This window comes from Girardinichthys multiradiatus, chromosome X (assembly GCF_021462225.1).
Source record: "Girardinichthys multiradiatus isolate DD_20200921_A chromosome X, DD_fGirMul_XY1, whole genome shotgun sequence".
NCBI lineage: Eukaryota > Metazoa > Chordata > Actinopteri > Cyprinodontiformes > Goodeidae > Girardinichthys > Girardinichthys multiradiatus.
In genome coordinates, this window is record NC_061817.1 from 21,517,613 (window position 1) to 21,530,859 (window position 13,247).

The window sequence follows — 13,247 nt, forward strand, 5'->3', positions numbered from 1 at the left end:
TCTGTGTTGATCGCTCTACAGACTCCATCTAACATCGCAGGCAGCTTTGGAATGCTTTGAACAGCAGCCCACGTTTTGCGAATCACTCGATAATCCAGGTAACCACCAACTCCAAAAAGCAGAAATCCTGTTATCTAAAGTCAAAATATGTAAACATTTTCTACGTCTGCGACCGACATTGTAGTCAGGGACACAATCTTCCACTGCTGCCAAGAATCCATTGTATATCCATAGATGAACGTCCCGTCTGGACAAGAGGGTCTCCTTTACCCTGTCTTCCCGTTGAAAAGAAAAAGATTTGATCAATTACGGTGAGAGTCCAGCTGACCAAATCCTTAATTTACAAGTTTGGAGGTTATGCAAAGCGAGGCTCTGAGAAAAATACAGACAAAAAGCAGAAGCAGGGATCAGCGGGGAGGGAGGGAGAGAAAACGCATACAGGTCCTTCTCAAAATATTAGCATATTGTGTTAAAGTTCATTATTTTCCATAATGTCATGATGAAAATTTAACATTCATATATTTTAGATTCATTGCACACTAACTGAAATATTTCAGGTCTTTTATTGTCTTAATACGGATGATTTTGGCATACAGCTCATGAAAACCCAAAATTCCTATCTCACAAAATTAGCATATCATTAAAAGGGTCTCTAAACGAGCTATGAACCTAATCATCTGAATCAACGAGTTAACTCTAAACACCTGCAAAAGATTCCTGAGGCCTTTAAAACTCCCAGCCTGGTTCATCACTCAAAACCCCAATCGTGGGTAAGACTGCCGACCTGACTGCTGTCCAGAAGGCCACTATTGACACCCTCAAGCAAGAGGGTAAGACACAGAAAGACATTTCTGAACGAATAGGCTGTTCCCAGAGTGCTGTATCAAGGCACCTCAGTGGGAAGTCTGTGGGAAGGAAAAAGTGTGGCAGAAAACGCTGCACAACGAAAAGAGGTGACCGGACCCTGAGGAAGATTGTGGAGAAGGGCCGATTCCAGACCTTGGGGGACCTGCGGAAGCAGTGGACTGAGTCTGGAGTAGAAACATCCAGAGCCACCGTGCACAGGCGTGTGCAGGAAATGGGCTACAGGTGCCGCATTCCCCGGGTCAAGCCACTTTTGAACCAGAAACAGCGGCAGAAGCGCCTGACCTGGGCTACAGAGAAGCAGCACTGGACTGTTGCTCAGTGGTCCAAAGTACTTTTTTCGGATGAAAGCAAATTCTGCATGTCATTCGGAAATCAAGGTGCCAGAGTCTGGAGGAAGACTGGGGAGAAGGAAATGCCAAAATGCCAGAAGTCCAGTGTCAAGTACCCACAGTCAGTGATGGTCTGGGGTGCCGTGTCAGCTGCTGGTGTTGGTCCACTGTGTTTTATCAAGGGCAGGGTCAATGCAGCTAGCTATCAGGAGATTTTGGAGCACTTCATGCTTCCATCGGCTGAAAAGCTTTATGGAGATGAAGATTTCATTTTTCAGCACGACCTGGCACCTGCTCACAGTGCCAGAACCACTGGTAAATGGTTTACTGACCATGGTATCACTGTGCTCAATTGGCCTGCCAACTCTCCTGACCTGAACCCCATAGAGAATCTGTGGGATATTGTGAAGAGAACATTGAGAGACTCAAGACCCAACACTCTGGATGAGCTAAAGGCCGCTATCGAAGCATCCTGGGCCTCCATAAGACCTCAGCAGTGCCACAGGCTGATTGCCTCCATGCCATGCCGCATTGAATCAGTCATTTCTGCAAAAGGATTCCCGACCAAGTATTGAGTGCATAACTGTACATGATTATTTGAAGGTTGACGTTTTTTGTATTAAAAACACTTTTTTTTTATTGGTCGGATGAAATATGCTAATTGTGTGAGATAGGAATTTTGGGTTTTCATGAGCTGTATGCCAAAATCATCTGTATTAAGACAATAAAAGACCTGAAATATTTCAGTTAGTGTGCAATGAATCTAAAATATATGAATGTTAAATTTTCATCATTACATTATGGAAAATAATGAAATTTATCACAATATGCTAATATTTTGAGAAGGACCTGTACAGTGCATACATGATTCACATAAATAAACAGTTCCCTAAGCATTATTAATATATATTTTATATTGTATATTAAATGTTATAATGCATATTTGACATGATTATAAATAACTTTACTTCAGCAATAAAGGTCATTTATCCTATTATCTGTGCATTTAATAATCTTTCTGTCATGATCTTGTGGTTTGTAGCTATTTTAGTGCATACTTTCTTCCTCTGTCCCTCAGTTTTCATCATTTTGCTTCCTTTTTGCGTTTGGGTTCATTACATCTATCGCATAAACACTTTCAGCTGCATATCCATGTAATAGCCCTGTAAAACAGACTGAATGATCCCGTAATGAACTGATGATGACAAAAAACACCTCCTGCAGCAGCAGCTCTTCCATTGTGACTCTGTGATTAATCAGGTTTACACCTGTCCAGATGCTGCATGCCATCCTGCAGGCTGAAGGGGCTTTGTGTTTGCTCACGATGGGGAAAACGATTAGAGCTGTCACATCACGCGTGAGAATATTGTTCAGAGTGATAGCAAGGGTATTAATCAGACAATAAAGACGATCAGCAAAAGCTTCCCGTCAGCAATTAGCAGTAAAATGACACTTTACGTGTAATTCAAGCCCAACTCCAGTCCTTTAGAGCTACTATCATATATCTTTTAGATGTATCCCTTCTCCTGCACACCTGAATCAAATGAATGGTTCATTACCAGGCCTCTGCAGAGCTGAATTACTGAATACCGATGAGCCAATTCAGCCATTTATTTCAGGTTTGTTGGAGCAGGAATGCATCTAAAATATGTACAATTGCGATGGTGTCCTCCAAGTCCTTGAGATTGGAATGCCAGATTCATGTTGAGACTCTAGGGCATCCCTAAACATCAACATTTACTTTCATTCACTTTCAAGAAGCATGTTAGTAATAAATACATTTATTTAAATATTATTCTGCCAGGAATATGAATAATTGTGTGCTTAACTGTATTTAAATACTGAAATATGTATGTGTAATTGTTAGCCATTGTAGATAGAGGAAAATCACAATTAATACAATTCTTGTGCAGCAGATTATTATTGTTGTTTTTGGGGGTTTTTGTGTTTGAAGTTGAAGTTGTACATTGTATAAACAGCCACGGAAAAGGGAAAACACAAATAAAAGTCCCAAATTATTCTGGCATTATTGCTGATGATTAGTGTATGTACACTTCTGGCTGGAGGTTTATGCTGCAGATAGTGATTTTTAAAATAAAACTGTTATGATCCTTAGGTGTTTGTGTTGTTTTTTTCTTTTGTGTCTCTGTTTTCATCATTTCTCTGTTTATGTTCTCTAGGGTGTTGCCATATTACTTAATTCTTCAATGTTTAGTTTCTTAGTTTATTCTTGTATTCTTTTTACATGTGGAATTATTTCTATTAGATCTCTGTTGAGGCTCCCACATAGTAGGAAGTAATGTGAGCAGCGTGGACTTCGTGCAGATTCTCTGCACTGTACTCGGACGTTTGAGGTTTCATAGTTGAGCGTACCAATTTCTTTCATTTCTGGTGACAAATTCCTACATCTCCCACACTTTCTCCCATGGTGTCATCAGACTAGGAGGAAGAGCTACCTTGCCGTGAAGCTTTGAAAAAACATAAAGAAAAGTTGGTATATAAGGCCATGAAACCAGACTGGGGACAAAGAAGGGTATATGTCTGTCAGTGTGGGGCAGAGAGTGGCAGTGATGCTGCGCATCCTCAGTGATGCTGCGCATCCTCGTGACTGATTGCTCTGAGCAGTGTGTTACATATAAAACAGTTCGATGTGAAGACTTCCTTTAGCCAAGCAGTTTATTGTGTGACACCGTAAACGTGGTTGTTAAAATTGAGCTTTGTGCAGGCATGTTTGGCGGATATCTGCTTTGAGTCCACATTGAGACTGCCTCGCGTACACGCTGACGTTCAGAGTTAAGGACACCTGACCATGTGTGAGCCTTTAGTCATTAACACTTGGTTGATAGTTTCTTTTTTCCTGAGTTCAGTTCCATTCATGTTAATTATTCTCCCTCCGTCAGTCTCCCTGCTTACCTGCTGCTCCACATAAAGATATAAAGGGTATTAGGAATAAAAAGGTCGATTGCAATAAAATGCGTCATGCAAATGCTCCAACCGGATTATTCTGATCGGATTGGGCTCGATTGGTATTCCGAATGAGAGGGGTGGTTTATGGTGATTATCAGTCCGAACGCCATTCGGAACACTTGTTCAGATCATATTATTCCTATTGTAGCTAACTGACCTGACTGCGCGTGTTAGCCCTATGTCAACGCAACACATTTCTGCCTTTAGTGGCAAATCGTATAATCATGGTTAAATAACTGGTCTATTCTCTTCTATTTTCCATTAAGCATGTGTACATAAGCACTCATCATGATCGGATTATTTCGTCTTGTGCCCATTTAAAAAGTTATATTCAAATGTATTTATTTTAACCAAATTATGAAATGTTGTACATGTAAACATAGCTACTATCTTCTGATTAACACATCTGTCATTCTATTTAATTCTCCACTCTTCCCTCTGTTTATTAGCTCACTGGTTGTCATTGGTTTTGCTGGATTTTTGTGTTCAATCATGGTCTCTGTTGCTTGTTTCACTGCTTTATTCCTGCCTTTATTCCAAGACCTGTTCCTCATGTGTTTTGCCTGTAAGTTCTTTTTATTATTATAGGTTTTTAGTTTTCCTCAATCTGCTCTCTGCACTTGGGTCCTTCAAAACTCACAAACATGACAAATACTTTTACATTAAATACCTCTGTTTAAAATTAACTATATACAGTAAAATGACTGGTCCAAATTCAAAATACAGAGTTAATAAACATTAATGAACTTTAATTAGTTATAGAATTTATTTATTAATAAAATCACAAAAATTCATCTCTGTACTGTTTTGTGTACATGCACTTATTTATATTCTATTTTGGTCTGCTTGCATGCAGTAGGAGACACATTTGCATGTATGTTCGTGCTGTGTTTGATATTGTTATCCATTTTGATGTTTAATTCACTAATGAGACTGGAAAGGCATGGAATCAGAAAGGGCACACAATGAATGACAGAAGAAAGGGACACGCATTCACCACCAGGAGGACATGCAGGCCATGGGCACAAACACACAAACATACCATCACTTCAAATAACATCAACGAGGTTAGAAATGGCCCAATATTAAAACAGAGAGGTTCTCTATGCACGAAACAAGTTGTGGAGTTCAGTTTTTGTGTGTGTGCAGTGCTCAGATCTGTCTTTAACTGAATGGCTTCAGAGGGATGATATGACGGAGGATGGTGGAGAGGGACAGAGAAGGAGATGTCATCTTGCTTATTAAATCAGTGATGGATTGTCACTTCAAGCGTCTTTTCAGCCATTGTTTGAGAAAAAAAAACCTACTGACTGTAAACACAGTCACATTCGTCATTGTTAAAGTCTCTTCTGATCTGTAGAACATAAGCCAGGCTGCTATATTAAAAGCAGCACAACCAACTGCTTTTCATTTAGCATTTTCTATCATTTCTGCCAGGCTTTCACTGAATATTTTCTTATTCTGTAATTTCAGGGTCTTTAATGTCAGTTCTCCCACCCTCGTCTCTTGTCTCAGTTTCATCATGGTTTTTATCAGCATCAGATGACCGACTTTGCAGCTACAATGAAATCAAATGATGGGTGAGAAGCAAAACTCCCACCCTGAGCTCAAGTGGCTGTGTACAGTCATTTGGGTTTGAGCCACCTGCTGGATGTGTGCAGACATGTTTGCATGTGAGATACAGATGACAGATGTGTTATGGTGAGTTATGGTTGTGTGATCTCATTTTGACATTAAACACACTGAGCTGTAACATTGCAAATAAATCGCCTTGCAAACTAGATGATGCATTAATTATCCAATGTCTTGCAGAAGTTATTCTACCCTTTACGTTATTCACATTTTGTCACGTTTGAACCATATGTTTAATGTATTTTATTGAGGATTAGGGAATAATTAGGATTATTATTTAGAGGTAGGGAATAATTGCGATAAGTGGAAGCAAAAATCTGAAAGGTTTTGGTTGAAATGTGTTTTTTACTCTAATACTTGAAGGTTAGTATATATGTAATGTAACCTCCGTTTTAATACAAATGATCTGTGAAGGTCTCAGAGGTTTGTTAGAGAACATTAGTGAACAAACATCATGATGAAGACCAAGAAACAAACCAGAAAGGTCAAAGGTAGAGGTGCAGAGGTTTAATGTAGGGTTAGGTTATAAAGCAATATCCCAAGCTCTAAACATCTGACAGCACTGTTCAATGAATCATCTGGAAAGAGTAAGGCACAACTGCAAACCTACCTAGGAGATAATTAACCAGAAAGCCAGCCAAGACACCCGCAGCAACATTAGAGGAGCTGTAGAGATCCATGGCTTAAGATGGACAATCCGTCGACAGGACAAGTATTAGTCATACATTGTAGAAATCGGACATATATGGAGGAGTGCCAAGAAGAAAGTAATTATTGAAAGAAAGCCTGAAGAAGGCATTTAGGGAACACAACAAGCCTGTGGAAAAAAGGTGGTCAAAGCTGGTTTGATGAGAACTTTGTGTCCTACATGCCAAGCTGTATAGGCTATGTGGAGAAAATCTAAAATTGCGCATCACCCTAAACACTCCATGCCCCTGGTGACACGTGGTGGTGGCAACATCACCACGGCTGGTCAACACTGATGGAAAGATGGTTGACGCTAAATACAGTGCAAATCTGCAAGGCTGTTAGATGATTCAAAAGACTTGAGACTGGGATAGAGTTTCACCTTCTAGCAGGGCAATGACCCTATCATACAACCTTAGCTGCAGTGTATTAGAATGATTCGGTCCAAGTCCAGACCACAATACAATCTCAGGCAAGACTTTAAAACAGCTTTTCACAGATGGTCTATTTCTGCAAAGAAACAGACAACATTTTTAGTCTCTAGATGTGCAAAGCTCTTAGAAACATACCCGAAAACACTTACAACTGTAACTGCAGCAAATAACAGTTTTGCAAAGGATTAACTTAAGAAGACTGAAGACAAATGCACACCAAACTTTCTGATTTTTATTTGTAAAAATGTTGAAATTGTGTTTCCTTTTCTACTTCTTAACAATTATGTGCTTTTGAGGCTGTCTTTTCTCAGTGCCTCTGTGTCTACATGCTGGGCTTGTTCAGTGAGGACCACTATGGTTGGCTAACAGTTTCAACCCCTGGAGATTTGATGCCACCTGTACCTGTCCATAATCATGTACATACAGCCTCATCTCTGACATCCATCTTCATTTTCTGCCCCAGTTTCCAGCTCTCTGCTTTCTTCATTTCTATCTCTTAAATTGAGATAATTGGTCTTCATTTCATTTCCCTTTCTGTTAGCATCTCTGTCAGTTTGCCAAGTCTCTTTTTTCACATCCATTTCTCACTCAAAGTAAAATTTGTGGTAAATATAAACATTCCAGCAAACTCTTTTGAATCTGCTCACTTAATGCATTAGGTAGTACATGCCCTTCATCATCAGACTTTTGGCGACTCAGATAAGGCTGAGGGGTGAGCCTGACAGCATTTGGTTGGTTTGGGTTCAGGGAAGCAGGCAGAGAATTTCTGATGACACTCTTGGCTAAAAACAACCCTTCATGGTCCTTTTTATTCAGCTGAACAGCTGACCTTCAGCCCGGAGGAGAGAATCAGAATCAGCTTGTGAACACAAACAAGGAATTTCATTTCGGTTACACTTTGCTCTGAAGGAAGACGTTTTAAATATAAATTTATAAAAAGGGAAAATAAGAAATTAAAGATTTTCTGTAAATATGTATCTATAGAGCAATTTTACAAAACAGAAAGACATGGTTAATTTGGTGCAAATATGTGTGTATCAATCTGGGCTTTGTGACCGTTAAGAGACAGCCTGGGGGAAGAAATTGTCTCAGTGGTGGCTGGTTTTAGCAGACATTGCTCTTTAGCGCCATCCTGAAGGTAAAAGTCTAAACTGTGTCCAGGATGTGTGGGGTCTGCTGAGATGTTAGCTGCCCTTTCATTGACCCTAGACTTGTACAAGTTCTGGATGGAGGGAAGGTCATCCCTGATTATCCTCTCTGCAGACCTAATTGTTTGTAGCAGTTTTGGACCTGTCCTGTTTACAAGAGAAGAGGTCCTGTGTGTTTTTATTCCTGGTGGGACACTTAATATTCTCTCTGTATTTTGGAAGTTCATTGGAGAGGTTTATGGTGTCAAAATCCACAAGAAAAATGTTGAAAGACTTTTGGTGTTTTTCCTATACATCTGTGTTCAGCTCAGCAGGCTGTTTTTCAGCCTCTGATGTGCAGCCTTGTGGTAGGATGTAAACACCAACCAGAACAAACGAGCAGAACAAAAATGTTAACAGCCTATGAAAAATGTCTTGTATTCAGGACTACATGTCTTCTGTAACATTGTGACATCAGTACACCAACCTTTGTTTATATAGAAGCAGATTTTACCTCCTTATTTTCTGTGACAGCTCCACGCTGCATTTCACAGCTTAAAGCCCGACGTCTGTAGTGCGCAGTCTGGCGTGTGCTCACCGAGCCAAGGTTTAGATCTGCGCAAGTCTGAGTTTTTAGATTTGAGAAGCAGCAGTTCCTCCATTTTGGAACAGGACAGTAACAGACATAAGCCAGGTGGATTGAGCGCAAAGGTGTGTGGAATCTCCATTGACAAAGCTTCATTAATGCGCCTGCCCATTTACCTCTTCTGCGTCTCCAGTAAATCCCATAGAGAGTGGTTGCGTTGCCAACCAAGATCACAGTAAAGTTGGAGTGAATGAAGGGAGTATTTCTTCACAAGTATCCATCTCTCAGACTGATCTTCATATCTCTATTTAATGCACTTATGAGCATGGTTCACCAATTGCTCACTGTCTGCAGGACTGTAGACATGATGTTATTAACCTACTCAGTGATTTTCCTTTTTCTCAGTTTACTTTCTCTCCAGCGACTCAATGTGTTGCTACATTTTTTCTAACCTATTATCTCCATAGCAACTGTTCAGTTGTTTGCTTTGTTCTCCAAAGTGCATTTTTTGGCATGCATGCGGAGTAACAGCATGATCCTCATCTTTTAATTTAATATTAATTTAAATGTTTTTGCTGTTTATTTTTTTATGTAATACCTCTGAACAATATTAAGGAAACAGTTTGTTACAAGATTCTTTTTGGAGTGTATGCAGTACCTGGCAAACATATTCACATAGTTTGAACTTTTTCACTGTTATGTTACAACCACTAACTTTAATGTTTCTTGTTGGGATGTGGAGCATAGTGAAGTGGATATTTGTGAAGTGGAATGAAAATGATGCACAACTTTCAAAGAGATTTGCTAATAGAAACCTTTATTTTCATTTTTGCCCATTCTTTATTAGATTTTATAGATTTATAGATTTTATTATCTTTATTACTTAAGCTCAGTCAATTTTATGGAGAGCTTATGTGAACGTTCTCCATTAGATTCTCCATTAGACTTTCATTGTACTGGGCTAAACCAAAATAGCTCACCACCACCAAACCAAATCAAGAACAAACTCGCCACTGATGTATTCCTGAAGAAAATGCCATTCCCTTTGGACACAATCAAGCTGTATAATGTGACAAATGAGCAGATAATGCATCATTAGTAGTCCTAAACAAACATGGATTCAGAGTTAGAGAAATGTCAAACCGAGAGCCATAACAGTACACACTACCAATGTAAGAGTGAGGAGCTCTGCTATCCAGGAGGAGCTTAGAACAGAGCTGTTGCTCTTCTGCATCAAATGTGGTCAGATTATGTGGTTTGGACACTTGACAAGGGTGCCTCTAAATATAGTTAAGCCCATTCATATGCGTGTCAGATTAAAGTTTAAAGTTATTTTGATAATTGTAACTGCATTTTTCTTCTGATTGAAGGCACATGAACATTTTGGAGTGGCCCAGCGTGAGTCCTGAATTGCAGAGAGCCTAAAGATTAGGGTGATGGGAGGAGGCCTTTCAACCTCAAACATTTGGACTCATCACTAAAAAATAAATAATAAAATACCAGTGCTAAGCGTAATTTACTTGTGCTATATTTATTATTATGTTCACTGAGGAGGAAGCAAATGTTCTGCGTACATGAAGCTCCCTCACTGATATTTCCAGACTTTAACCCACAATTGTTTGTAATGATTCAAGTAGAAAATCCATTATGAATCTGTTATTTATCAAATAAGCAGTTAAAAACCTTTTGCATCCTTTTGTTTTAAAGTCTCCCAAGAAAAGGAAAAATGGTGAGCATAGCAGTCCACATGCAGTTCATTGTATTTCCAGTGGCTTGACTTCGATTTTTCTTTTCTTGAAGCACGTTTTCATCTCAGTTGTACTCATAGGAGATATTCACTCTTGCTGCAGGTTATTTCGCATTTGTTGTTAAATCTGCAGTTGGTGATACATTGAGATGAGTAGTGGTGTAAAAAACATTAAATGAATTACAAAAATGCAATAAAGTCAGGAATTCAGGTACGTAGGTACATTGTGAAGAGTCCTTATTAAGGAAAGAGATGGTGCACAATGCAGAGTCTCTACACACACTGAGGATCTATGGAAAAGGGAACATAATATATTTACAATTTGTCCTTCCATCCAGTTTTGAGCTTTTTTCATAGTTAACTTTTGTATGTATACCAAAAATTGGCTTAAAAATTAAAAACTCTGGTGAAGCCATGGATCTTTAAAATAAAAAATGTATAGACACGCTGACATTGCACTGTGATATAAAACTAAATTTGTTCAAATAGGTCTTTGTGACTTTATCCTGTGCCTCAGCCTTCCTGTTGTAAGAAATCATCTGCCATCGAGAAGGTCAGTAGTTACCTACCCAGTTTCCCCAGGATACAAGTCAGTGTGTCCTTGGCATTGTAAGACAATATATAAGTGTTTGAATGTGGCATGCAGGGTGAAAATGCTTGAAATGGTCAACAAGGATAGAAAGATGTAGCCAATTTCTTTTGATATGAATTTGGTTCATTTTTATTATGAGGAGAGTTGTGTTATTTAATAACAAACTGGTAAAAGTGCAATTGGATGGATTTGAAATTTTTTTCAATATTCAATATTATTCATACATTACTGTTAAATGAATTAAATATAAAATAAAGCAAACACAACTTGCTCCACCTCTTGTGGCAGAAAACTCTTGACAATGATTTTGACAATGAAACAGACCACACTGATCATATAAGATAAAAGATTAAAGATTAACAACTGCATCATATTTAATTAGAGATAAACAGCTAAAGCAGATAATCAAAAGAAACGTATGGAATGACATTTCTCATCAGTAGTAAATGAAGCAGATGTTAAGTCAGCTTTAAGAAGCGTCTTCTCATAAAGACATGAATCATATAAATCTTTAACTTGCCTCTTTATGCTGATAATGCTTGGTCGTTAGGTATTGACAGATAATGGCTCTATCTGTGACGCGACTGTAGATTCTTGAGTAAAATTAGCCTGAACCATGTTTGAGTCACTTGTTCTTCTGCATGATGTGGCCTTTGATTCACTCCAAGGACTCATCATCTCGCCTCAGTGAATCAATGTCACAGGTTTGTCTGCCAGCATCTTCCCCGCACAGCATGATGCCATGTGTTTGATTAGCTGAAAGGATGTCTCAGGTAAAGCTGTTTTGAATCTGATGCTGCAGCATTTTGAAGTCATGTTGCAGATAAACAAATAAAAGTAATAATGTGTGTAAATTGATGCTACTTGCATGTTTGCACATCCAGTGGAAGCACTTTTTTTTTTCGGTTTTCTTACAGGCCCCAAAGCATTTTCTCCATTGATGGATGATAAACTCTTACATCAGGCCAAGGGATAGAAAGCCTGTGTAAGATGCAAGCTCTGTGTGAAAATCCTGCTCTGAGCATCAGTTACCAAATCATAGGGTTCAAAACCTTCAAAAGAATAAAGAGGGATTGAATTCAATAAGGAGTCATTATGATACTAGTTTAAGTGAGAATTTAACTTATTTTACTGTTTCTTCACACTTAAATATAAAAAAAAGGACAACTAAACCAAACACAAATATATAAAAAAAAAAGATTGCAAAATGACCCGGACCAATTACTGATTGTCTTTTTATCCTGAAAATTTACTTTAAAAACACATTTTAAATAATTGGCTAATAAATGCCTTAAAATAAAAATTTAAAATAATAATAATAATGGTGATTTAAATTTTGTCCTTGACTCAGACTCAACATTTTGAACAAATCTGTTTCATTTCATCGTAGTTGAAAAAAAAAAAAAAAAAAAAAAAAAACTGTAAGTAAACCACAGACTTCAGCTCTGGCAGAAATGGACCTACTCTCCTGTTGGATTTGTTGGATTTATTGGTGAGGGAGATTCCCAGACAATGGTCATAATACACAACATAGTACCCCTGTTCATGTTGGCTGTAGCTTTCTAATAATGACTATATGGATGTTACTCAAACTGGGCCCTTTTGACTTTGGGTCAAATCAGAATGCAGCATCGTAAGCCAACAGTACATTCATTTCCATAGACGCACCGGAATTAGCTGATTCCCAGCTTGGTCTGCCCAGTATTTGCAATCAGGCTGGCCTTATGTCATTATCAGAGTTAAAGTAAAAGGAGTTAAAGGATCTACATTTTCTTGGTAATACACACAGACACCCTGGTTTTAGTAAAGCTAGTCATGCTAAATGAGTTGGTAATTTAAGAGGCCACTGTCAACCTTTCTTTTAAATTTGAATTTGTAATAATTTCTTCTTTGTTTGAAAATACTAAAAACCCTGTTTCACAGTAAATGTTCTTGACTGATATTCAATTCACACTTCCTCAAGGTTATGGAAATGTGAATTGGAATGGACCATGTTCAGGACCTGCATTGTGGATGCAGCTTCCAGGAGGTGTTTCCTGAAGGTTATCGGTGCCAAACATGGTGGTAACCAAAGGACAAGCTGGTGGACACCAGTGGTGATGGAAGCTGTCAGACTGAAGAAAGGGGGATTCTTAAACCAGCTAACAGGTACTAGGTGGTCAGAAGACTGTGGCTTTGTGGTTGCAGAAGGAAAAACTTGGGCATGGAAGGAATTCGGAGAAGCTATAGAGAGACATTCAGGTAGCCTCAAGGTAGTTCTGGAAAACTGTTTGTCAACT

At 38.7% G+C, this 13,247-nt stretch overlaps 1 protein-coding gene across 2 annotated transcripts in view; it reads left to right on the top strand.

The window, feature by feature from the left end:
• The window catches only part of LOC124862966 (protein kinase C alpha type-like), a 159,853-nt gene that overhangs the window by 89,518 nt on the left and 57,088 nt on the right, over window positions 1-13,247 (top strand). The window lies entirely within an intron of this gene.